General features: G+C 37.4%; 1 pseudogene; it reads right to left on the bottom strand.

The window, feature by feature from the left end:
• Nucleotides 1-7819: 7819 nt before the first annotated feature.
• Nucleotides 7820-26675, bottom strand: LOC133235211 (large ribosomal subunit protein uL30-like; annotated as a pseudogene).
• Nucleotides 26676-26967: the final 292 nt, after the last annotated feature.

Below are 26967 nucleotides of genomic sequence, written 5' to 3'. Positions count from 1 at the left end.
CCATACTGTCTTGAGGACTGTGGCTTTGTAGTAGAGCCTGAAGTCAGGTAGGTTGATTCCTCCAGTTCCATTCTTCTTTCTTAAGATAGCTTTAGCTATTCGAGGTTTTTTGTATTTCCATACAAATTGTGAAATTATTTGTTCTAGCTCTGTGAAGAATACTGTTCGTAGCTTGATAGGGATTGCATTGAATGTATAAATTGCTTTGGGTAGTATACTCATTTTCACTATATTGATTCTTCCCATCCATGAACATGGTATATTTCTCCATCTATTAGTGTCCTCTTTGATTTCTTTCACCAGTGTTTTATAGTTTTCTATATATAGGTCTTTAGTTTCTTTAGGTAGATATATTCCTAAGTATTTTATTCTTTTCGTTGCAATGGTGAATGGAATTGTTTCCTTAATTTCTCTTTCTGTTTTCTCATTATTAGTGTATAGGAATGCAAGGGATTTCTGTGTGTTGATTTTATATCCTGCAACTTTACTATAGTCATTGATTAGTTCTAGTAATTTTCTGGTGGAGTCTTTAGGGTTTTCTATGTAGAGGATCATGTCATCTGCAAACAGTGAGAGTTTGACTTCTTCTTTTCCAATTTGGATTCCTTTTATTTCTTTTTCTGCTCTGATTGCTGTGGCCAAAACTTCCAAAACTATGTTGAATAGTAATGGTGAAAGTGGGCACCCTTGTCTTGTTCCTGACTTTAGAGGAAATGCTTTCAATATTTCACCATTGAGGATAATGTTTGCTGTGGGTTTGTCATATATAGCTTTTATTATGTTGAGGTATGTTCCTTATATTCCTGCTTTCTGGAGAGTTCTTATCATAAATGGATGTTGAATTTTGTCAGAGGCTTTCTCTGCATCTATCGAGATAATCATATGGTTTTTATTTTTCAATTTGTTAATGTGGTGTATTACATTGATTGATTTGTGGATATTGAAGAATCCTTGCATCCCTGGGATAAAATCCACTTGGTCATGGTGTATGATCTTTTTAATGTGTTGTTGGATTCTGATTGCTAAAATTTTGTTAAGGATTTTTGCATCTATGTTCATCAGTGATATTGGCCTGTAGTTTTCTTTTTTTGTGGCATCTTTGTCAGGTTTGGGATTAGGGTGATGGTGGCCTCATAGAATGAGTTTGGAAGTTTACCTTCCTCTGCAATTTTCTGGAAGAGTTTGAGCAGGATAGGTGTTAGCTCTTCTCTAAATTTTTGGTAGAATTCAGCTGTGAAGCCGTCTGGACCTGCGCTTTTGTTTGCTGGAAGATTTTTGATTACAGTTTCAATTTCCGTGCTTGTGATGGGTCTGTTAAGATTTTCTATTTATTCCTGGTCCAGTTTTGGAAAGTTGTACTTTTCTAAGAATTTGTCCATTTCTTCCACATTGTCCATTTTATTGGCATATAATTGTTGATAGTAGTCTCTTATGATCCTTTGTATTTCTGTGTTGTCTGTTGTGATCTCTCCATTTTCATTTCTAATTTTATTGATTTGATTTTTCTCCCTTTGTTTCTTGATGAGTCTGGCTAATGGTTTGTCATTTTTATCTATCCTTTCAAAGAACCAGCTTTTCGCTTTGTTGATTTTTGCTATGGTCTCTTTTGTTTCTTTTGCATTTATTTCTGCCCTAATTTTTAAGATTTCTTTCCTTCTACTAACCCTGGTGTTCTTCATTTCTTCCTTTTCTAGTTGCTTTAGGTGTAGAGTTAGGTTATTTACTGATTAGATTCAGGGGCTGGGTTCTGTGAACAATTTGTCCTCTTATTTTTAAAAATATCCTTCTGTGTTGCAGGACCCTAAATTTAACTGTTTAGTTTCCAAAAGGCATTTATCACTTCCTTTTTAACTGGCTTCTCTCCAAGAGCTGACTTTCCAAAACTGTCTCTTTGAGTCCTATGCAAACTTGTAAGTCCATTTTCTGTATTAATTCTTGTCTATCAGGATGTTTTTCAGTATTTGGGCAGAAATTAATTTTCCTGGAAGTGATTTTAGATCAGCCTTAAAGAAACTATAATTAGTTTCTCTCTTATCATGTGCAATTTTTCCCAGACCACCATGGCTCTCCACCAAGGCTTGCACACAGCGTGAATGGTTTCGTATTAATTTTTCTACTTACAGATAATCTCAAATTTGAATATTCTCTGTGTTCTAGTTATATTAAGACCTAGGTTACATGTAGCTTTTTGTTCTTCTTTACTGTTTTTTTGAAGGATGCATGGGGAAATTCAGATTTGTGTATTTGTCATTACTTCATTTACCCAATCAATACTTTATTTTTTAATATAAATTTATTTATTTTAATTAGAGGCTAATTACTTTACAACATTGTATTGGTTTTGCCATACATCAACATGAATCCACCCCGGGTGTACACTTGTTCCCCATCCTGAACCCCCTCCCACCTCCCTCCCCGTACCATCCCTCTGGGTCATCCCAGTGCACCAGCCCCAAGCATCCTGTATCATGCATCAACCCTGATCTGGCGATTCATTTCACATATGAGATTATCAATCAATCCTTTAATATTTTTATAAACATTTTGTTTGTTTATTTCTGGATGAAGGACTGTAGGGTTCTTAGTGGTTTGGGTTATGTTTACTCAAGTAATATAACTTGAGGATGATATTGCAAATAGCTAATCTTCATTGACTCAATGGTCAATATACTATATGGTGAATTCTTATTAAAGATACTGCACTTCTTCTACCATGATATTCAAACAACTAATAAATGATGTGATCTAATCAGTGCTGACAACAGTGGAAGAAAAAAACCTGTTAACTAAAATACAAAATAAAGCAAAACTTCTATACCCAAAAGGAGCTATATTTTTTTGTTTACAGTTCCCTTTCCACCAGGAAATTTTTCCTTTAAATATTCAAGCTTAATAAATCAATAGTTTGTTATACTGTCTATATGAGAGACTATTTGATTCACAGTCTATGCTACTTTTGACTTTTCTTGAGCTTTGCTTACCAGAGTAGAGCCCATGTCAAAAACCTAATGACCATGATATTAAAAACAAAATATTAAATGAAATTGCTAGAAACCAACACAATACTGTAAAGCAATTATCCTTTAGTTAAAACTAAATTTAAAAAAATGAAATTGCTGTTGTTGTTTAGTCACTAACTCATGTTCGACTCTTTCGAGCCCATGGCTGTAGCTCAATTGTCCTCAGGATTTCCCAGGTAACACTCCAGAGGGGTTGCCATTTCCTTCTCTAGGAGATCTTCCCAATCCAGGGATCAAAGCCACCCCTCCTACATCTACTGCATGGGAAGATGGATTCTTTACCACTGAGCCCATCTGAAATTACTATCTTTTAAAATACAAACACCTACATACATTTATCTGTATTTAACAGAAATTAAATTGAAACACTTATTTTAGTAAATATATTTATTCTTTTATTATTTTTAATTAAAATCTAGTTGATATATAGCATAGTGATTTAGTATTTTTACAGATTACATCCCATTAAAAGTTATTATAAGATAATGGCTAAGGGCTTCTCTGGTGTCCCAGTGCTTAAAAAAGAAAAAAAAAATCTGCCTGCCAATGCAGGAGACATGGATTTGATCCCTTCCCTTGTCTGGGAAGATCCCACATGCCACAGAGCAACTGAGCCCTTGTACCACAACTATGGATCCTCTGCTCAAGCCCACATGCCACAACTACTGAAGCCCATGTGCCCTAGAGCTTGTACTATGCAACAAGAGAAGCCACACAATAAGATGCCCGTGCACCACAACTAGAGAGAAGCCCCCGTTTGCCACAACTAGAGGAAAGTCCGCACAGCAACGAAGATCCAGCACAGCCAAAAATATATAAAATTATTAAAAAAATACAGATAATGGTGTAATTCCCTGTGCTAAATACAAAATATCCTTGTTGCTTATCTATTTTATACACTGTAGTTTATATCTCTTAATCCCACTGCCCCTCCGCTTCCCTCTCCCATAAGATAATCATTAATTTGCTTTCAGTATCAGTGAATCTGCTTCTGTTTTGCATGTACATTCATTTGTATTATTTTTAAATTTCAAATATAAGTAATATCACAGCATTTGTTTTTCTCTCTCTCACTTATTTCATTAAGCATAATATTTTCAAGGTCAATCCACGTTGCAAATGGCAGAATTTCATTGTTTTTTAAGACTGAGTAATAGCCCACTGTGGGCTTTCCAGGTAGCGCTAGTGGTAAAGAACCTGCCTGCCAATGCAGGAGACATGAGATGTGGGTTCAATCCCTGGGTCGAGAAGATCCTCTGGAGGAGGGTATGGCAATCCAACCCAACCAATCCCACTCCAGTGTTCTTGCCGGGAGAATTCCATGGACAGAGGAGCCTGGTGGGCTACAGCCCATGAGGTCACAAATTGTTGGACATGGTTGAGGTGACAGCATAGCAAAGCACAGCAACAGTCCATTGTATACACATACTATACCTTCTTTCTCCATTCATTTATTAATGGGCATTTGGGTTGCTTCTACATTTTGGCTATTGTAAACAGTGCTACTACAAACATTGGGGTATCTTTTCAAATTAGTGTTCTTGTTTCTTCCAGATATACACCAGGAGTGGAATTGCCTAAAGTAGTTCTGTTTTTAGTTTCTTGAGGAACATCTATCCTGTTTTTCATAGTGGCTGCACCAATTTACATTCCCATTAACAGTGTAGGAGAGTTCCCTTTTCTCCACATCCTCTCCAACATTTGTTATTTGTAAAGATATTTCTTTAAATTGCTGTGACTTCGTATTTTTATACTTGAAACTACAATAGCATTCCTTAGGTATCACTATACTGATTCTTTTTTCTTATTTTTTTAAAGTACTGCCTTTCTTTCATCTAGGAGTTAGAAATGATTACTGAGAATTTGGGACTTCTCTTTTTCCATCAGCTACATAGTATGTGATCATAACTAAATACTTTTGCCACTCTCAGCTTTTGCTTTTGCAATAAGATATGTCATTAAAGAGACACTGATGTATAGAACAGTCTTATGGACTCTGTGGGAGAGGGAGAGGGTGGGAAGATTTGGGAGAATGGCATTGAAACATGTAAAATATCATGTATGAAACGAGATGCCAGTCCAGGTTTGATGCATGATACTGGATGCTTGGGGCTAGTGCACTGGGACAACCCAGAGGGATGGTATGGGGAGGGAGGAGGGAGGAGGGTTCAGGATGGGGAACACATGTATACCTGTGGTGGATTCATATTGATACTTGGCAAAACTAATACAATTATGTAAAGTTTAAAAATAAAATAAAATTTTAAAAAAAGTAAAAAAAATGTCATTAATTTGATAACTATTATGAGAGGTTTTGAAAGGTTTAATTAGTGTTTGTAAAATACTCTGATATATTAAAAAGAAAAGACACAAAGCAAATTACCAGTAATTATAATTTTGCCTAGTACATGTTACTATGCTAACAATCACTGCAAGAGCATTCATGCTATCTTATGAAGCTAAGAGTATCTCCAAAAATCTACTATTCTCAATATAAAAATATTTCACTAAAAGATATTCCTCTATCATATATAAAAATATTTATCCTTTTCTATCAAACACTATATATTATATAAAGTATTACAGTCTTTTTTTTCTAAATATAAAATATTTTAATCTAAGCTATTGCTGCATCACATAATAAAAATGTTTAGTCCTTCCTATCATATATCTATATAATGATGAGTCTACTTTTAATACTACCTTGAATCAAAGCTTTCTTTTTTAATGTTCCTGGGAATTAAAATCTGTCTATTCATTTTATAGCTGTATCTGAAGGCACTAATGATACATTTAAAAATTTCCAGTGGCAATAAACATTTCTGACATAATTAAATAGTATCCTGAACTAAAGACTTCTCAGCAACAATATTTACTCTGTCTGTCTAAAATGTATTTAAGGCATATGTACTACTACCAGATAATTTCCACTTTAAGCACCTTACAAAAAACAAAACCCCAGTATCTCCTCATTGGCCCATTTATTTAACATTTACTAAGTGCCTACATCTTGCAAGGACTGTCTTCTGGTCAGAAGACAGAATTTTCAAATTCTATTCTTCATGGAGCTTGTAATAAATTTCAGTGGATACATATCCTTTAGTATTTTGCTACCACATTTTGATTAATCAATCATCCCAAACGCTACTTATCACTTCTTTTTATTTGAATCTCACCTCTACTGCTAGGTCCAGTTGCAATGTCACATCCACAAAGCCTACAACTGATTTGACTCATCTTGTATTACAACACTTTCTATCAACTCATAATTGCTAGAACCTTAGCTGCTTATCTCAACCACAGAAGCCAACAGTCCAGGCACTTTTACTCATGGCATTACAGTGCAAACTCATTACTGGTAGAAAAAGGCCAAACAGATAATAATCTTTAGAAACTGTTCAAAATTTAAAGCTGTGAATGGGACTTCACCAGCGGTCCAGTGGTTAAGATTTCACCTTCCAATGCAGGGGATTCAGGTTCAATCTCTGGTCTGGAGCTATGATCCCACATTGTTGTTGCATGTATGCTCAGTTATATAAGACTCTTTGCAACCCCATGGACTGTAGCCCCCCAGACTCCTCTGTCCATGGGACTTCCCAGGCAAGAATACTGGAGTGGGGTGCCATATCCTCCTACAGGGGCTCTTCAAGACCCAGGGATCAAACCTGCAGCTTATATGTCTCCTGCATTGGCAAGTGGATCCTTTACCATTCCACATAACTTGTAGCTGAAAAAAAATATGAAACAGAGTCAATATTGTAACAAATTCAATAAAGACTTTCAAAAATGGTCCATATAAAAAAATCTTTAAAAAATGTGAAGTAATGAAAAAGTATCCACCTTCAAATTGTCTCGAGTCTGAAATATTTGAGCTATGAATACTATCTCTTATTAGTAGTAAAAATCACTTAATCAAGTTATCCTAATAAAATTTTCAAAGTATTTAAAATAGAAACTATTTCAAGATACTTTAAAAATATCAATGAATAGCATACTACATACATGTTAGATTATAACACCACAAAGGATATGGACATAAAGTTCTCAAATTCTTTATCTTGCCACCTGTCTTAAACTAAGGAATCTATCTTAAATTTATTAAACTCACCTTAAAATTATTTTAAATAAATCAAAAATATAAGTAATGCTAGATAGCCAGCTGTTCACCTTTTAGATAAATGATCTTTTAAAAAGCTTTGAGAAAGGTGGATGAAACTGGAGCCTATTATACAGAGTGAAGTAAGCCAGAAAGAAAAACACCAATACAGTATACTAACACATATATATGAAATTTAGAAAGATGGTAACAATAACCCTGTATGCGAGACAGCAAAAGAGACACAGATGTATAGAACAGTCTTTTGGACTCTGTGGAAGAGGGAGAGGGTGGGATGATTTGGGAGAATGGCACTGAAACATGTATAATATAAGAAATGAATCGCCAGTCCAGGTTTGATGCAGGATACAGGATGCTTTGGGGCTGGTGCACTGGGATGACCCAGAGGGATGGTATGGGGAGGGAGGTGGGAGGGGGGTTCAGGATGGGGAGCACGTGTACACCTGTGGTGGATTCATGTTGATGTATGGCAAAACCAATACAATATTGTAAAGTAATTGACCTCCAATTAAAACAAAAAAAATTAATTAAAAAAAAAAGCTTTGAGAATTTGGCATTAATACTATATTTCTACATCATATTTTAAACATCTGTAATAATTTTGAATGATATATAAAAAGTTTTATTCATATAATACGAAGAGTCTGCATTTTCTTATTTTTTTTACACTGCAACGTTTTTATTTTATTTTTTAATTTTATTTTTAAACTTTACAAGATAAAAAAAGAATAGTGCATCTGAAAAAATTATAATAAAGACCTTTTTTTTGGCCGCTCAGCACAGCTTGTAGGATCTTAGTTCTCCAATAAGGGATCTTGTGCCAGCTTCTGCAATGAAAATGCCAAGTCCTAACCACTAGACTGGGCTTCCCTGGTGGCTCAGTGGTAAAGGATCTGCCTGCAATGCAGGAGACACCAGTTTCATCCCTGGGTAGGAAAGATCCCCTGGAGAGGGAAATGGCAACCCACTCCAGTATTCTTGCAGGGAAAATCCACAGAGAAGCCTGGTGGTCTATAGTCCTTAGGGTTGCAAAGAATCCCATGGACAGAAGTGCCTGGTGGGCTACAGTTCAAAGAGTCAGACACAACTGAGCACATTGCACAATCACTGGACCACCAGGAAATTTTCAATAATGGTTATTTGAAAGAAATTGAGAGAATGAATGCATACCTTCAACTGAATCAGTTAAAAATCTTTTTCAAAACAGGTATCTATAAACGTTTTAAATGTCCTTTTGCTCCTTTCAAATTATACGAAGATACCATAATTCAATGAATTGCTATTCATGCATGTATAATCTAAAATAATTTGTTTTTGTTTTATTTCACTTGCTATTGACAATTTATTTGCAGATGGCAATTTCTACCCCAAAGACTGTTAATTGAATAATAAAGTCTGGCAATTCAAAGATACTACTTTTTTCCCTGATATCGGACAAGCAATTTATAAAATAACTATAAAAGAATAACTGTGACTAACTGTAATTTCCATTTAACAGAATCTTTTCATACTATTTATTACTACTATTTATTATTTATTCTATACTATTTTATTTAATTAGCTTGGGCTTCTAGGACAAATGGACTGGATGGCTTAAACAACAGACATCTCTTACAATTCTGGAGGCTAGGGAGTCCAGGATCAAGTTACCTGCACATTTGGTGACTGGTGAGGCTCCACTTTCTGGTTTGCAGACAGTTCCTTTCTCACACTATGCTCACATGACTCTCTTCCTCTCCTTACAGAGGCACTAATTCCATTATGAGGATCCCACTGTTGTTTCTGTTCAATCCCTAAGTCATGACTGACTCTGCAACCCCATGAACTACACAGCATGCCAGGCTTCCCTGTCCTTCTCTATCTTTGAGTTTGCTCAAATTCACATCCATTGAGTCAGTGATGCCATCCAACCATCTCATCCTCTGTAGCCCCCTTTTACTCTTGACCTCAGTTTTTCCCACCACCAGGGTTTTTTCAAATGAATTGGTTCTTCGCATCAGGTGGCCACATACTGAAACTTAAGCTTCAGCATCAGTCCTTCCAGTGAGTATTTAGGGTTGATTTCCTTTGGGATAGACTGGTTTGATTTCCTTGCAGTCCAAGGGACTCTCGAGTCTTCCCTAGCATCACAATTAGAAAGCATCAATTTTTTGGTGCTCAGCCTGGTTCAAAACTTTATGGTTCAAAACTCACATCTGTACATGACTACTGGTAAAACCACAGCTTTGACAGCATGGACCTTTGTCAGCAAAGTGATGTCTCTGTTTTTTAACAAGGTGTCTAGGTTTGTCATAGCTTTTCTGCCAAGGAACAAACATCTTTCCTGGTTGCAGTCACCATCCACAGAGATTTTAGAGCCCAAGAAAATAAAATGTCACTGTTTCCACTTTTTCCCCTTCTATTTGCCATGAAGTGATGGAACCAGATGCCATGATTGTAGTTCTTTGAATGTTGAGTTTTAAGCCAGGTTTTTCCACTCTCCTCTTTCACTCTCATTAAGAGGCTTTTTAGTTCTGCTTCAGTTCCTCTTCACTTTCTGACAGTAGAATGACATCATCTGCATATCTGAGGTTATTGATATTTCTCCCAGCAATCTTGATTCCAGTGTGTGCTTCATCCAGCTTGGCATTTTGCATGATGTACTCTGCATATAAGTTAAATAAGCAGGGTGACAATATATAGCCTTGATGTACTCCTTTCCCAATCCGAAACCAATCCGTTGTTCAATGTCCGGTTTTAACTGTTCATTCTTGTCCTGCATACAGATTTCCTAGGAGACAGGTAAGCTGGTCTGGTATTCCCATCTCTTGAAGAATTTTTCACAGTTTGCTGTGATCCACATAGGCACAGGCTTTAGCATAGTCAATGAAGCAGATGTTTTTTGGGAATTCTCTAGTTTTCTTTATGATCCAATGGATGTTGCCAATTTGATCTCTGGTTCGTCTGCCTCTTCTAAATCCAGCTGGTACATCTGGAAGTTCTCAGTTCACATACTGCTATAGCCTAGAGCATTACCTTGCTAGTATGTGAAATGAGCACAAATGTACGGAAGTTTGAACATTCTTTAGCATTGACCTTCTTTAGTACTGAAATGAAAACTGAACTTTTCCAGTCCTGTGGCCATTCCTGAGTTTTCCAAATTTGTTTATAGGTTGAGTGCAGCACTTTCACAGCATCATCTTTTAGGATTTGAAATAGCTCACCTAGAATTTCACCACCTCCTCTAGCTTTGTTCTTAGTAATGCTTCCTAAGGCCCACTTGACTTTATACTCCAGGATGCCTGGCTCTAGGAGAATGACCACACCATCATGGTTATCTAGGTCATTAAGAACATTTTTGTATAGTTTTCTGTGTATCCTTGTTACCTCTTATTAATCTCTTCTGCTTCTGTTAGGTCTTGGCTGTTTCTTTCCTTTATTGTGCCCATCTTTGCATGAAATGTTCCCTTGGTATTTCCAATTTTCCTAAAGAGATCGCCACACTTTCCCATTCTGTTTTCCTCTATTTCTTTGCATTGTTCACTCAATGTCTCTCCTTGCTATTCTCTGGAACTCTGTATTCAGTCAGGTATGTCTTTCCCTTAACTCCTCTACCTTTCACTTCTCTTCTTTTCTCAGCTATTTATAAGGCCTCCTCAGACAATGACTTTGCCTTCTTACATTTCTTTTTCATGGGTATGGTTTTGGTCACCACTTCCTGTCAGTCAGTCAGTCAGTTCAGTTGCTCAGTCATGTCTGACTCTTTGCGACCCCATGAATTGCAGCACGTCAGGCCTCCCTGTCCATCACCAACTCCTGGAGTTCACCCAGACTCACGTCCATCGAGTCAGTGATGCCATCCAGCCATCTCATCCTCTGTTGTCCCCTTCTCCTCCTGCCCCCAATCCCTCCCAGCATCAGAGTCTTTTCCAATGAGTCAACTCTTCGCATGAGGTGGCCAAAGTACTGGAGTTTCAGCTTTAGCATCAGTCCTTCCAAAGAACACCCAGGGCTGATCTCCTTCAGAATGGACTGGTTGGATCTCCTTGCAGTCCAAGGGACTCTCAAGAGTCTTCTCCAACACCACAGTTCAAAAGCATCAATTCTTCGGCGCTCAGCCCTCTTCACAGTCCAACTCTCACATCCATACATGACCACAGGAAAAACCATAGTCTTGACTAGACGCACCTTTGTTGGCAAAGTAAGGTCTCTGCTTTTGAATATGCTATCTAGGTTGGTCATAACTTTCCTTCCAAGGAGTAAGCGTCTTTTAATTTCATGGCTGCAGTCACCATCTGCAGTGATTTTGGAGCCCAAAAAATAAAGTCTGACACTGTTTCCACTGTTTCCCCATCTATTTCCCATGAAGTGGTTGGACCGGATGCCATGATCTTTGTTTTCTGAATGTTGAGCTTTAAGCCAAAATTTTCACTCTCCAATCTCCATATATTTTGGAACTTCCCAACTGTCTTTCTGTGATTGATTCCTAGTTTATTCCACTATGGTCGAGACGAAAGCACTCTATGATTTCTAGTCTTTAAAAAATTCTAAGGTGTGTTTTATGTCCCAGAAAGTGGTAGATATTCCATTTAAGCTTGAGATAAATGTAAATTCTATTGTTTTGAATGAAACAATCCATCAATGTCAATTATATCCAGTTGAGTGAAAGTGTTGTTGAGTTCAAATAGTCTTTACTGATTTTCAGCTGGCTGGATTGTTCATTTCTGAGTGAGGTGTGTGGAAATCTTTGACTGTAACAGGGAATTAACCTATTTTTCCCTCAGTACTATCAGCATTTGCCTCATCTGATGTTAATAGATGCATATACATTAAAAATTGTTATATCTTCTTGAAGAACTGAGCCCTTTATTATTATGTAATCCTCTTCTTTAACTTTCCTTACTTTGAAGTCTGCTTTGTCTGAAGTTAAAATAGCTGACTCCTGCTTTATGGTATATTTTTCTCTATCCATTTACTTTTTAAAATAATTTTATATATTTGCTTTTTTGGCTGTGCTGGGTCTTTGTTGCTGCATGGGCTTTTCTGTAGTTGTGGTAAGCTGGGACTACTCTCTAATTGCAGGTCTCAGGCTTCTCATTGCTGTGACTTCTCGTTGTGGAGCACAGGCTCTGGGGCACAAAAGCTTCAGTAGCTGTGGAACATGGACTCAGTACTTGCAGTCCCAAGACTCTAGAGCATACCCTCAATAGTTGTGGTGCACAGCCTTAACTGCTCCTTGGCATGCAGGATTTTCCCGGATTAGGGACCAAACACAAACCCAAACCCAAACCCAACAGGGACCAACTGGCAGAAGGATTCTTTACCACTGAGCCACCAGAGAAACCCTCTATCCATTTACTTTTAATCTACATTTCATAAGTATCTTCCAGGAGACAACTTATATCTGGGTCTTATTTGTTGATCCACCATAATGATCTCTGTGTCTTACAATTGGTGCATTTCAACCACTGACATTTAACATGGCTACTGATATAGTTGGATTAATATCTACCATATTACTGTTTTATATTTGTTGCCCTTGTTCTTTGTTCCTATTTTTATCTCCCAAGCCCATTTGAATGCAGAGTTCCAAAGAATAGCAACGATAGATAAGAAAGCCTTCTTCAGTGATCAATGGAAAGAATTAGAGGAAAACAATAGATTAGGAAAGACTAGAGATCTCTTCAAGAAAATCAGAGATACCAAGGGAACATTTCATCCAAAGATGAGCACAATAAAGGACAGAAATGGTATGGACCTAACAGAAGCAGAAGATATTAACAAGAGGTGGCAAGAATACACAGAAGAACTATACAAAAAAGATATTCATGACCCAGATAAACACGATGGTGTGATCACTTACCTAGAGCCAGACATCCTGGAATGTGAAGTCAAGTGGGTCTTAGGAAGCATCACTACAAACAAAGCTAGTGGAGGTGATGGAATTCCAGTTGAGCTATTTAGAATCCTAAAAGATGATGCTGTGAAAGTGCTGCACTCAATATACCAGCAAATTTGGAAAACTCAGCAGTGGCCACAGGACTGGAAAAGGTCAGTTTTCATTCCAATCCCAAAGAAAGGCAATGCCAAAGAATGCTCAAACTACCGCACAATTGTACTCATCTCACACGCTAGTAAAGTAATGCTCAAAATTCTCCAAGCCAGGCTTCAGCAATACGTGAAATGTGAATTTCCAGATGTTCAAGCTGGTTTTGGAAAAGGCAGAGGAACCAGAGATCAAATTTCCAACATCTGCTGGATCATCAAAAAAGCAAGAGAATTCCAGAAAAACATCTATTTCTGCTTTACTGACTATGCCAAAGCCTTTGACTGCGTGGATCACAATAAACTGTGGAAAATTCTGAAAGAGATAGGAATACCAGACCACGTGACCTGCCTCTTGAGAAACCCGTACGCAGGTCAGGAAGCAACACTTAGAACTGGACATAGAACAAAAGACTGGTTCCAAATAGGAAAAGGAGTATGTCAAGGCTGTATATTGTCACCCTGCTTATTTAACTTATATGCAGAGTACATCATGAGAAACGCTAGGCTGGAAGAAGCACAAGTTGGAATCAAGATTGCCAGGAGAAATATCAATAACCTCAGATATGCAGATGACAGCACCCTTATGGCAGAAAGTGAAGAAGAACTAAAGAGCCTCTTAATGAAAGTGAAAGAGGAGAGTGAAAAAGTTGGCTTAAAGCTCAACATTCAGAAAACTAAGATCATGGCATCTGGTCCCATCACTTCATGGCAAATAGATGGGGAAACAGTGGAAACAGTGAGAGACTTTATTTTGGGGGGCTCCAAAATCACTGTGGATGGTGATTGCAGCCATGAAATTAAAAGATGCTTACTCCTTGGAAGGAAAGTTATGGCCAACCTAGATAGCATATTCAAAAGCAGAGACATTACTTTGCCAACAAAGGTCCGTCTAGTCAAGGGTATGGTTTTTCCAGTAGTCACGTATGGATGTGAGAGTTGGACTATAAAGAAAGCTGAGTGCCGAAGAACTGGTGCTTTTGAACTGTGGTGTTGGAGAAGACTCTTGAGAGTCCATTGGACTGCAAGGAGATCCAACCAGTGTATCCTAAAGGAGATCAGTCCTGGGTTTTCATTGGAAGGACTGATGTTGAAGCTGAAACTCCAATATTTTGGCCACCTTATGCGAAGAGCTGACTCATTTGAAAAGACCTGATGTTGGAAAAGATTGAGGGCAGGAGGAGAAGGGGATGACAGAGGATGAGATGGTTGGATGGCATCACCGATTCAGTGGTCAAGTTTGGGTAAACACTGAGGGTCGGTGATGGACAGGGAGGCCTGGCATGCTGGCATGCTGTGGTTCATGGGATAACAAAGAGTTGGACACGACTGAGTGACTGAACTGAACTCCTTTTCTGCCTTGTGTTTTTGAAGTATAGCTGATTTACAATATTTCATTAGTTTCAGATGTACAGCAAAGTGATGATTTGGAGATACACACACATATACACTCGTTTTTAAATTTTAAAATTTATTTTTGCTGTATTGGGCTTTGTTGGTTCATGAGCTTTTCTCTACTTGCCATGAGTGTGAGTTACTGTTTATTGAAGTGCTAGGGTTTCTCATTGTGGTTGCTTTGCTTACCGCGGAGCACCAGCTCTAGGGCATGTGGGCTTCAGTAGTTGCAGCACATCGGCTCCACAGTTACGGCTCTCAGTGCTCTGCAGCATGTGGAATCTTCCAGGATCAGGTATCAAACCCGTGTCTCCTGCACTGGTGGGAAGATTCTTTTTACTGAGCCTCCAGAGAAGCCCCTACACTCTTTTTGAAAAATTCTTTTTCATTATAGCTTATTACAAGATATTGCATATCATTTCCTGTGCTACACAGTAAAACTTTTATTATCTACTTTACATAGTGTGCATATATATGCTTTGGTAGTGAGCATCTGTTAATTCCATACTCCCAATTATTCCTCCCCTCTTCCCCTTTGGTAACCATAAATTTGTCTTCCATTTGTGAGTCTGTTTCTGTTTAGTAAATAGATCAATTTCTACTATTTTTTAGAAGCTATATATGTGATAGCATACAATATTTGTCTATATCTGACTTATTTCACTTAGCTTAATAATCTCTACATCCATCCATGTAGCTATAAATGTCAGTTTCACTCTTTTTTAAATGACTAATATTTCACTACATGTATATGTGTGTGTATATGTATCACATATTCTTTATCTGTTCATCCGTTGATAGACACTTAGGTTGCTTCCACATCTTGGCTATTGTAAATAGTGCTGCTATGAACACTGGGGTGCATGTATCTTTTCCAATTAGAGTTTTTATTTCTTTCTGGATATATGCCCAGGAATGGAACTGCTGGATCATATGGTAACTTCATTTTCAGTTTTTTAAGGAGCTTCCCATAGTGACTGCACCAATTTACATTCCCACCAACATAAAAGGGTTCCCTTTTCGTCACACTCTCTTCAGCATTTATTTGTAGACTTTTTGAAGATGGCCTTTCTCACTGGAATGAGGTGATACCTCATTATAGTTTTAATCTGCATTTCTCTAATAATTAGCAATGCTGAGCATATTTTCATGTGTCTGCTAGCCACCTGTATATCATTTGGAGAAATGTCTATTTAGGTCTTCTGCCCATTTTTTGGTTCTTTTTTTTATTATTGCATTTATTTATTTTTTGTTGCACTGGGTCTTCGTTGCTTTGCATGGGCTTTCTCTAGTGGTGGCAAGTGGGTGCTACTCTTTGTTGTAGGGCATGTACTTATTGCAGTGGCTGCTCTTGTTGTGGATCACCAACTCTAGACATTCAGATTTCAGTAGTTGTAGCACACGGGCTCAGTAGTTGCAACACATGGGCTTTAGGGGACACAGACTCCAGTAGTTACAGCTCCAGGGCCTGGCAGTTGCAGCTCGGAGGCTCTAGAGCACAGGCTCAGTAGCTGTGGTGCACAGGCTTAGTTGTTATGTGGCATGTGGAATCTTCCTGGACCAGGGATCAAACCCATGTCCCCTGCATTGGCAGGCAGATTCTTATCCACTGTGCCACTGAGGAAGTTCCTTCTGCCCATTTTTAAATTTTTTTCCATCAATGAGTTGTATAAACTGTTAATATATTTTGGAAATTAAGCCCTTGTGGGTTACATTGTTTGCAAACAGTTTCTCCCATTAACTGTCTTTTTGTTTATGATTTTGTTTGATGTGTAAAAATTTCTATGTTTGATTGGGTCCTATTTGTTTTTCTTTTATTTCTATTGCTTTGGGAGACTGAGCTAAGGAAATACTGCTACAGTGTATGTAAGAGGCTATCTGCCTATGCTCTCTTCTAGGAGTTTATGGTGTCATGTCTTATACTTAAGTCTTTAAATCATTTTGAGTTTATTTTAGTGTATGCTGTGAGGGGGTGATCTAACTTCATTGATCCACATGTGGCTGTCCAGTTTTCCCAACACCACTTGCTAAAGAGATTGTTTTTTCACCATTGTACATTCTTGCCTCCTTTGTTCACAAGTAATTGACCACAGTATGTGTGGATTCACCTCAGGGCTTTTTTTTCTGTTCCACTGATTAATCTGTCTGTTTTTGTCTCAATACCACACTGTTTTGATTACCGTAGCTTTGTAGTATTGTCTGAAGTCTGGAAGGATTATGCCACCCGCTTTGTTCCACTTCCTCATGATTGCTTTGGCAATTACTGGTCTTTTCTGATTCCATATAAATTTTAGGATTATTTGTTCTAGCTCTATGAAAAATGTTATGGGTAATTTGATAGGGATTACATTAAATCTGTAGATTGCTTTGGGTAGTCCAGCCATTTTAACTGTATTAATTCTTCCAATCCAAGAGCATAGATTTTTTCCATTTCCTTGAATTCTCTGTAATTTCCAATTTTTATAGTTCTAAACATGTATCTTTTACCTCCTTGATTACTACATTTACAACTCTTTTCTTTTTTCATGCAATTTTAAAGAGAATTTTAACTTACTCTTTCTGGTATTTCATTGCTAGTGTAAAGAAATGCAACAGGTTTCTATATATTACTCTTTTATCCTGCTCTCTTGATGAACTCAGTTAACAGTTCTCATAGTTTTTATGTGGAGTTTTTAGGGTTTTCTAGATAGAGTATCAGGCATCTGTATCAAATGACAAGTTTTACCCCTTCCCTTCCAACTTGGATGCCTTTTATTTCTTTTTCTTCTCTGACTTACATGGCTAGGACTTCCAATACAATGTTGAATAGTAATGGTGAGAATGGGCATCCTTGTCTTATTCCATAATTTACCAGGAAGACTTTCAGCTTTTCACCATTTGGTATTTTGTAGGCTGTGGGCTTGTCCCAAATGGCTTTTATTATGTTGAGGTATGTTCTCTCTATACTGACTTTAGGAAGAGTTTTTATCAGGAATAAATGTTAATTTTTGTTGTTGCTGAATTTTATCAAATTTAAAAAAATTTTTTTTAATTAAAAAAATTTTTATCAAATTTTTTTCTCCATTTGTAGAGATGATCATGTGATTTTTGTCTTTTTCTGTTAATGGGGTATATCAAATTAATTGATTTGCATATGTTGAACATCCTGGTGACCCTGGAATGAAACCCACTTGATCACAGAGCATGATCCTTTTTATATGTTGTTGGATTCAGTTTGCTAAAATTTTGTTGAGGATTTTTACATCTATATTCATCAAAAATATTGTCCTGTAATTTTCTTTTTTGGTAGTGTCTTTGTCAGGCTTTGGTATCAGGGTGATGGTGGCTTGACACAATGATTTTGGGAGAGCTCCCTCCTCTTCAACCTTTTGGAAGAGTTTGAGAAGAAAAGATATAAGTTTTATTTGGTGGAATTGCCCAGTGAGGCCATCCAGTCTTGGACTGTTGGTGGAATGAGTTTTTAAATCACAAATTCTACTTTATTTCTAGTGATTGGTCTGTTCAAATTATCAATTTCATCTTGATTCAGTTTTGATGGGATGTATGTTTCTAGAAATGTGTTCATGTCTTCTAGGTTGTCCAATTTGTTGGCATATAACCATTCACAGCATTCTCTTATCTGTCTCTTATGGTCGTGTGTGTGTGTGTGTGTGTGTGTGTGTGTGTGTGCGCGTGCTTCTAATTTTAATTTCAAGTTCTAGTTTAATTTAATTCTAATTTCAAGTTCTTTCCAAAAACAAGGCCCCAGGAAATCCCAGGTTCAATATGCTCCTAGGCTTGGTCCACTGCTGTCTTGTATTCACAGGTAGGTGTTTATTCACCAACAGTAAAGCCCAGGATAGATGTGATAAAACAGGACTTCCTTCTTCATTGCATGAGCCCTTCGGTGGTTTCAGAGGTGGACAGTGGTTATCAGAGAAAACACACAGGAACTTTTCCTTGGAACTGAGGTGGGATGAAAAGTGTCTGTTGTGAACATCACTGTTTTCCCTGACCCTTTGCCACAAGTTTCTGAAGATATATTCTAGCAGAAAACAATCTTCCTTGAAGATACTGAGTGAAAATTTCATAAAACAAAAACACACACTTCCAGTGCACTCTGTCTTCAGGTACACTGGGTTTAGTTCAGCTGCCAGATGAGCTGATTGATGGGTTCACCTCAATAGCTAGGTGAGCCTACTTCCTTGATGAAACCCACTCTATTCTTTGTAGTGTGATCAGCCACTAAGAGTTGGAAAGGGTGTAGGAACCCTGCGATCACCTGGAAATTCTTCCCTGGGAAGGCAATTTCATGACTGAGGTCTTCTAAACAAATAACATCAAACTTCCCCAGGTGCTTCTCAATCACTATGTTGTCTGTCAGAGGGATGACCTTGTTCTTGACCTTGGCTTGTCCACGTTTCAAGATGAGTTCCTGAACAGACTTCAGATTTGGAAATCCCCAAGTTACATAAGGTTCCACAATACAAAGCGTCTTTATGGTTTGAGGGGTCACTTTCATAAAGACATCACCAAAAATCTTATTCAAGCAAAGTCTTGCAATTGTCCTCGGCACCAGAGAACTCACCCCATTAATCCTTTCAATATGCACAACAAAGGCCAAGGAATGTTTGTCTGGCACTTCCAAGCCACAGGGTTTCACTTTTAGCCATCTGAGTTGCACCTTGTCCCATAGTTGCTGCCAGGAATCATGCATGAACCACTCTAGTCACTTAAACTTGATCTCTTTTTGTTTCCTCTGCTCCTTCCTTTGCAAAAGTGCCTGTTTTGCCTGGGTGGCTTTGAGGGCCTGATAAGCCTTCTTCTTCAGGAGAGTCTCTGGAACCAAAGGGATCTTTCTTCCTGGCTCTTCCTCCACCATTTTTCCAATGCTGCAGCTACTACTCATGTCTCTCTTGTGGTTTTAAATGAGCATTTTATAGGATTCCACTTTGTCTCCTTTCCTAGTCCATAAGCTATAGTTCATATTTTGATTTTTTATTGGTTTTATTAGAGTTTTGAAACTCTAATAAAGTTAGAGTTTACTTTCAAATAACACTATTCCACTTCCTATGTAGGATACCTCATAATAACAAAATAATTCTAATTTCTCCCTCCTATCCTTTGTTTCACTGCTGTTATTCATTTCACTTATCCCTGGGTTGGGAAGATCCCCAGGAGAAGGAAATGGCAACCCACTCCAGTGTTCTTGCCTGGAAAATCCCATGGACTTCTCTTCCAGAGAAGCCTGGAAGGCTAAAGTCCATGGGGTTACAAGAGTCAGACATAACTTAAGAGACTAAAACAAAACAAACATATATGAGAATGCTGTGCTGTGCTGAGTTGTGTTTGACATTTTGTGACCCCACGAACTGAAGCTAGCCAGGCTCCTCTGTCCATGGAATTTTCTAGGCAAGAATACTGGAGTGGGTTGTCATTTCCTATGCCAACATATGAGAATACTTAAGCATATATGTAGGCTTCCCAGGTGGCACTAGTGATAAAGAATCCACCTGCCAATGTAGAAGATGCAAGAGACGCAAGTTGAATCCCTGGGTCAGGAAGATCCCCTGGAGTAGGAAATGGCAACCCACTCCAATACTCTAGCCTGGAAAATTCCATGGACAGAGGAGCCTGATGGCCTACAGTCCATAGGGCCACAAAGAGTTGGACATGATGGAGCAACTTAGTATACACACACACAAGCATACACATACATAGATAAGACATATACATAACTGAATATATTATTGGTATTATTTTTAACACAGTGCTGTGAGCTCAATTAAGAATAAAGTAAATAAAAGTTATTTTATCTTCACTTTTTCCTTCTTTGATATTCTTCCTTTCTTTATGTAGATCTGAGTTTCTGAACTGTATTACTTTCCTTGTCTCTAATGAATTTCTCTCTATTTTCGGCAAGGCTGGTCTACAGGCCACAAACTCTCTTAATTTTTGTCAATTTGCCCTTCAGTTTTGAAGGTAATTTCACATAAGACAGAATTCTACATTGGTGGTGTTTTTTTCTCCCAAAAGTTTTGATATTTCAGTCCACACCACAGTCTTCGTGTTTATGTGGCTTCTGAGGAGGTGTTGGATGTAATTATTTTGTTCCTTTATAGGTAAGATTTTTTTTAACTCTGTCTTATTTCAGGTTTTTTTTTTTTTTTTTAGTCTTTGACTGTTTAAAATTGAAAGTGATATACCAAGGTATAGTTTTGGGGGATATTTATCCTGCTTGGTGTTCTCTGAGTTCCCTAGACCTGTGGTTTGGGGTCTAACATTAATTTGGGGGAAATTCTCAGTCATTTTTCTTTCAAATAGTTCTTCTTTTCTTTCTTCTCCTTCTGATAGTCCCATTACATCCACGTTAAACCTTTTCTAGTTGTCCCACAGTCTTTGTGTAAGCAGATAGGGTGGGGGTCCCTGGAGAAAGAGAATGAGGCATGGCTTTCTTCACATAAGGGAAGACATTTTTTACATTAACTATTTTGTGATCTAATCCTGGCCACAATGCTTGCCTTTGAACAGGTCTCAGTAATTAATCACCTTAAAAGAGGAGGAACAAACAACTGTTATCAGGCAAGAGAAGTAACAATAGCAAACTCCCAATTTTGTTTCAGTGGTAAAAATTAGCCTAAAGTGTTCAACCATCAGATCAACAGGAACCTAAGGGATGAAGACATTGATCTTCTCTTTTTTCTTTTAATAATATAATTTATATTTTATCCCCCAGAATTTATTATTTTTATTAATAACTTTTCTTAAAATATTTTAGAAATATTGAGATAATATGACAGCATTCTATTGGAAAAAACTGCCTTAAAATGTCTTTATTTCTTGCTAATTTTTTGGTTATTCCTACAAAATTTATATGAAATTGATGCTTTCTAGGAGTAAAAGAACATTTTCAAAAATCTTTCTCATCTAGGGGACTCTACATTCTCTCTTTTTTTTAAATTTTATTTTACATTGGAGTATAGTCTATTTCCAATGTTGTGTTACACTCTGTCAACTTAACTAGTTTTCCCTGAGGTCACTGTTTGTTAAGAATGGACTGCTCTGGTATATTTCAAACTGGTTCCTTTCTCTCTCTCCATCCCAGAAGCCTGATGGGATTTTTCTTTGATTTTTATTGTGGAAATAAACATTTATTTCAGTTTAATTAAACACAATCTAGAAAATCTAGGGTATTACATGATACAATCTGGGAATAGGCAATATTTAAGTTTAGCTAGCAAGCCCAAAATTATAAAGAAATCACAGACATATTTTACCATATGAACATATCTATGAACACGTGGCAAAATAAAATAAATGGCAAGACGCTTGCTCCTTCAAAGAAAAGCTATGACAAACCAAGACAGCATATTAAAAAGCAAAGACATAACTTTGTCAACAAAGGTTCGTATAATCAAAGCTATGGTTTTTCCAGTAGTCATATACAGATGTGAGAGTTGGACCATAAATATGGCTGAGTGCCAAAGAATTGATGCTTTCAAACTGTGGTGCTTGGACTAAGTTTGGTCCAAACCCTAGTACGGAAGGAGATCAAACTAGTCAATCCTAAAGGACATCAACCCCAAATATTCACTGGAAGGACTGCTGCTGAAGCTGAAGATCCAATACTTTGGTCACCTAATGCAAACAGCTGACTCACTGGAAAAAATCCTCATGATGGGAAAGATTGAAGACAAAAGGAGAAGGGAGTTGGCAGAGTATGAGATGGTTAGATAGCATCACTGACTCAATTGGCATGAGTTTGAGCAAATTCTGGGAGATAGTGGAAGAGTCCACGGGGTTGCAAAGAAAAGGACACGACTTAGCAACTGAATAACAGACAGAAGACAGTTAAAGAAACACGGTGAAGGCAGGACAGAGTAGTAATATCTGTGACACTGAAAAGAAATGATAGGACTTCCCTGGTGGTCTAGTGGTTAAGAATCCACCTGCCAATGCATGGGTCACAGGTTTGATCTCTGGTCCAGGAAAATTCCACGTGCTGCGCAGCAACTAAGTTCATGTGTATAACTGCTGAGCCCTCACTCTAGAGCCCGCAGTCTGCAACTACGGAGCCCTTGTGCCACGACGACTGAAGTCTGCACACCTAAAGCCTGTGATCCGCAACAAGAGAAGCCAGTGCAATGAGAAGCCCATGAATCGCAACAAGAGTAGCTCTCATTTGCTCACTGCAACTAGAGAAAGCCCATGTGCAACAAAGACACAGCAGAGCTAGAAATAAATACATAAATAAAAAGAAAGGATAATTGATATAAATAAGGATTTAGAGAAAAAGATACCTCTGATTGCAAAATTAGATGCATATGCACATGAAATTTGATGCTGTTTTATCAAATAAATGGAAAAAATATCTATGAGTATTTTTCTGTCTGCATGCGTGTTAACTATTCTTTTAATATTGTATTGTATGAATTAAAAAATGAAGAATACTAAATATGCAAGAATGTTTATGAAATAGTAAATAGAGGTAAGAGAGCTAAATAAAACAGGTAAATAAAAAAGAGAGCTAAGTAGAAAGGGAAGAAAAGGGTAAGGGGGAAAAAAAAACAGCCTATACTAAAATAGCTAGCATGTATGACACATTGTTACAAAATCACAAACAAATATAGACAAGAAAAAAATTAAGATTATAAAGGACATTGCAACCAACTTGCTGCTGCTGCTGCTGCTGCTAAGTCGCTTCAGTCGTGTCTGACTCTGTGCGACCCCATAGACAGCAGCCCATCAGGCTCCCCGTCCCTGGGATTCTTCAGGCAAGAACACTGGAGTGGGTTGCCATTGCCTTCTCCAGTGCATGAAAGTGAAAAGTGAAAGTGCAGTCGCTCAGTCGTGTCCGACTCTTAGCGACCCCATGGACTGCAGCCTACCAGGCTCCTCTGTCCATGGGATTTTCCAGGCAAGAGTACTGGAATGGGATGCCATTGCCTTCTCTGTGCAACCAACTTAACCAGAGGGCATATCCAAGGAATTCATATCAGTATTTATTAATAGATGCCCTTCTGCTCGAAGTCTCACAAAATGCAGTCCAACGTGGACATGAGGCAGAGTATATATAGTCTTGGTTATTATCAATCTGAAGTTGTTATGTATGTGTTCAGCTTGACTGTACTAAAGGGACAGGGGTCAGTTCAATCTGGTTTTATGATTTATTCCAGGGGTGATCAAACTCTCTACAGAAAACCAACTAGTAAATATTTCAGGCTTTCTGGGCCATATCATCTCTATCATAACTACTTATCTCTGCCACTGTATGTAAAAACAGTCATGGACTGCGATGGTTAATTTTATGTGCTAACTTGGGGAGGCCAGAATATCAAGTCATTTAATCAAATTCTAATTTAGGCACTGTAGTGAAGATATTTTGTAATTGTGGATAGAGAGATATGTATCATATACTACTGGTTCTGTTTCTATGGAGAACTCTGACTTATACACAGACAATACATAAACTAATGGGCCTGGCTGTGTTCCCATAAAACTATTTACAGTAACAAGCAGTGAATCCAACCTTAAGAACTATCAATAATAAAAGACAGTTGCTTTTATTAAAAGCTCTATGTTTTGACACTGTGAAAGGTGTTTCATACATGGATCCAAGTGTCCGATCAACTGAGAATTGTTTCTGACCAGGCCAGATATTCTGGAGCAGCAATGTGAGCAGGAATAATTTTCCTAGAACCAGTTAGACCACAAGCTTAAGCTTAAGAAAGAGTTTCTCAGAGAAGGTTTCAAGATGGTATTCTGTTTTTTGGTTTTTATATTGTTTTCTCTGCTGGTTTTGGAGATCAAAAGTTATTGCTGCTGCTAATCCAACAGAAGTCAACCAAGAGCATGTCTTGGATGCTCATTTATTAAATGGAGCACCTTTCAATTGTTCCTGAAAAGGGGAAATTTTTAATTCACTAAATCAAAGGTTTTTACTTTTGGAATAAAAAGAATTTTTTACAGCAAAGATTTAAAGCTAAGGACCTTTTAAGTAACATGTTCCTTAGAAGGAAGAATCTTCAAACTATAGACTGTTATTCAATAATAATAAGTACTGTATACTTAAGAGTTAGCTATAACTTTAAATAGTAGATCTTTAATTTGGTTGATGCCACAAGGTTCCCTTCTCCAGAATTAATAAAATTCCCATTTAAGAAGAAATTGGCATCCTTTGTTTTCAACTTAGGGACACTCCCCCTCCCACCCCACGTAAGAGGATCCTAGGTATTACCTGTTGTACCTCAAATGTTTAAGAAATGACTACATTTAAAAATAAATTGACTTATAAAAAGTAAATATAACCACATCTTTTCAAGATCACATCTTTTATGCAAAGTAGAGAATATCTATAAAATTGCCCTTACCATAGAGAAGCTTCTTGGAAGGTTAGGTTATGAGTGATAAGATATAGGGAAAACAGAAACTTTAAAATTCAGTATCTGAAAGAGAATTCTAACCTATCAAGTAGTTGAAGAAATATTCAAGCATAAGAGCAGAGAGCTGTTATGACCATGACCAAATGATAGACAAATTTATAAAGTAAAAGGGGATAAATTAATAGTAAAGAAGACCTTAATTTACAGAAGAAGCCAAGTTCAAAAATGGAAATTAATGGGTTGGTTTGGCAAGTGGTGAACAAAGATATTTATACACAAAAAGGTATGTCAGAGTTGATCATAAAGATAAAAAGTTCAGCAAAAAAAGGTCAAAAGGGGGAAATTTGTGCAAAAAAAGATAATCATGGGGTCTAAATTGGTCAGAAAAGTTCTATGTTCAAATAATTTCCCTGTCAAAACACTGGTCCTCATTTTAAGTTCAGAAAATATAGTCACTCTATTTGTATCTACAATCTCTATCAAATTCTCTTTAATGTAGAAAATTTCAATAATTATTTTCTGATAATGAGAATTATCTGGTAACTCAAATCAGAGAAAGTACATTAAAAAACAGTATCAACTAACAATTCTTACACAACAAAAAAAATACTTACTAGTAGTCTTTATTTACTAACATCAACAAGACACTAATTTGGAAGGTCTGCTTAGCCTAAGAAATTGGTGCCACACTCACCTCTTCTGATATTATCAGGGCTGAGTAGGGATGAAGTCACAGTCTGCCAAAATCTGAACCATTCTTGAGACAGGTTTGGGGTTTCTGTAGAGAAGTTACCTCTACCAGGTCTGACTCAGGAAAATGGTAGTCAATCCTTCTAGTGCAGAATGTACCTCAGAAGATGTTTAAGGGACTTATGTAATAAGCCCCAGAAAGATATTAGTAGTGATTTAGACATGGAATGTAATAGCTAACAATTATGGTATGCTATGTTCTAGGAACTGAGGCATTATCTCATTTAATCCTTTTAAAAAAGCAGTGGGTATTCATTTTACAGACAGTAAAGAATCTGCCTGCAATGCAGGAGACCTGGGTTCCATCCCTGGGTGGGGAAGATCCCCTGGAGAAGGAAATGGCAATCCACTCTAGTATTCTTGTCTAGGAAATCCCATGGACAGAGGAGCCTGGCAAGCTACAGTCCATGGGATAGTAAAGAGTAGGACAGGGCTTAGTGACTAAAAACAAAAACAGGATACCTAAGCTTGGCAAGGTTAAAGAAATGCTCAAGGACTTCTTTGGCAGTCCAGTGGTTAAAGACTCTGCTTCCAACAGAAGAGGCGCGGGTTTGATCCTTGGTTGGGAAACTAAGATCCCACATGCCCAGCAGACAAAAAAACAAAAACACAGAATCGCTCAGGATCACAAAGGTAGTGAGAGGCAGGGTTGGGATTTGAACTTATGCAGTACGGTGCTTCAGGATATGTATACCCATAACCATAATGCTACAGGTACAAAACAGGTTGGGGGAAGAAAAAGTTTTCTACACAAGGCAAATCATCAATTTTCTCAAACTTAGTCTCTGTTCACTTTATCCCACACCAGATAGTTAATCTTCAAATCACATTTTAAAAAGTTAGACTGGCATTTATGTACCAACTTTAAACAATTATGATCTTTAGTATTTTACAATTTACGTTAGTGAAGCATGGACAGTCTGTTAAGTCTCCAACAGAGTGAAACAGAGATGATACTGATTAGTGCACACCCTCCAGATAAAATGACAAAGAAATACACATAAACTTTACACTTCATTTATTGAAATCATTTGTATCCAATGAATTCCTTAAGCAAAGCAATAAAATAAGTCAGTTTACAAGTGTCATCAGTATGCCTCCCAAGTTTCAATAACTTATTTTTACCGGTGAGTAACTTACATGTTTGATACCTTATTCAAAAGCCACATATCACCTAAATCCACAGAAATGGTGGTTTTTTTCCTCTAATCTACTCCCTTAGTATTCTCTTAACATCTTGGTTTACCACATTTACATTTTTTTAAAAGTTTCGTCTCATTCTCATCAGACCATTTATCAC

The sequence above is a fragment of the Bos javanicus genome, chromosome 2, assembly GCF_032452875.1.
Source record: "Bos javanicus breed banteng chromosome 2, ARS-OSU_banteng_1.0, whole genome shotgun sequence".
NCBI lineage: Eukaryota > Metazoa > Chordata > Mammalia > Artiodactyla > Bovidae > Bos > Bos javanicus.
This window is presented reverse-complemented; position numbering and strand designations above follow the sequence as displayed.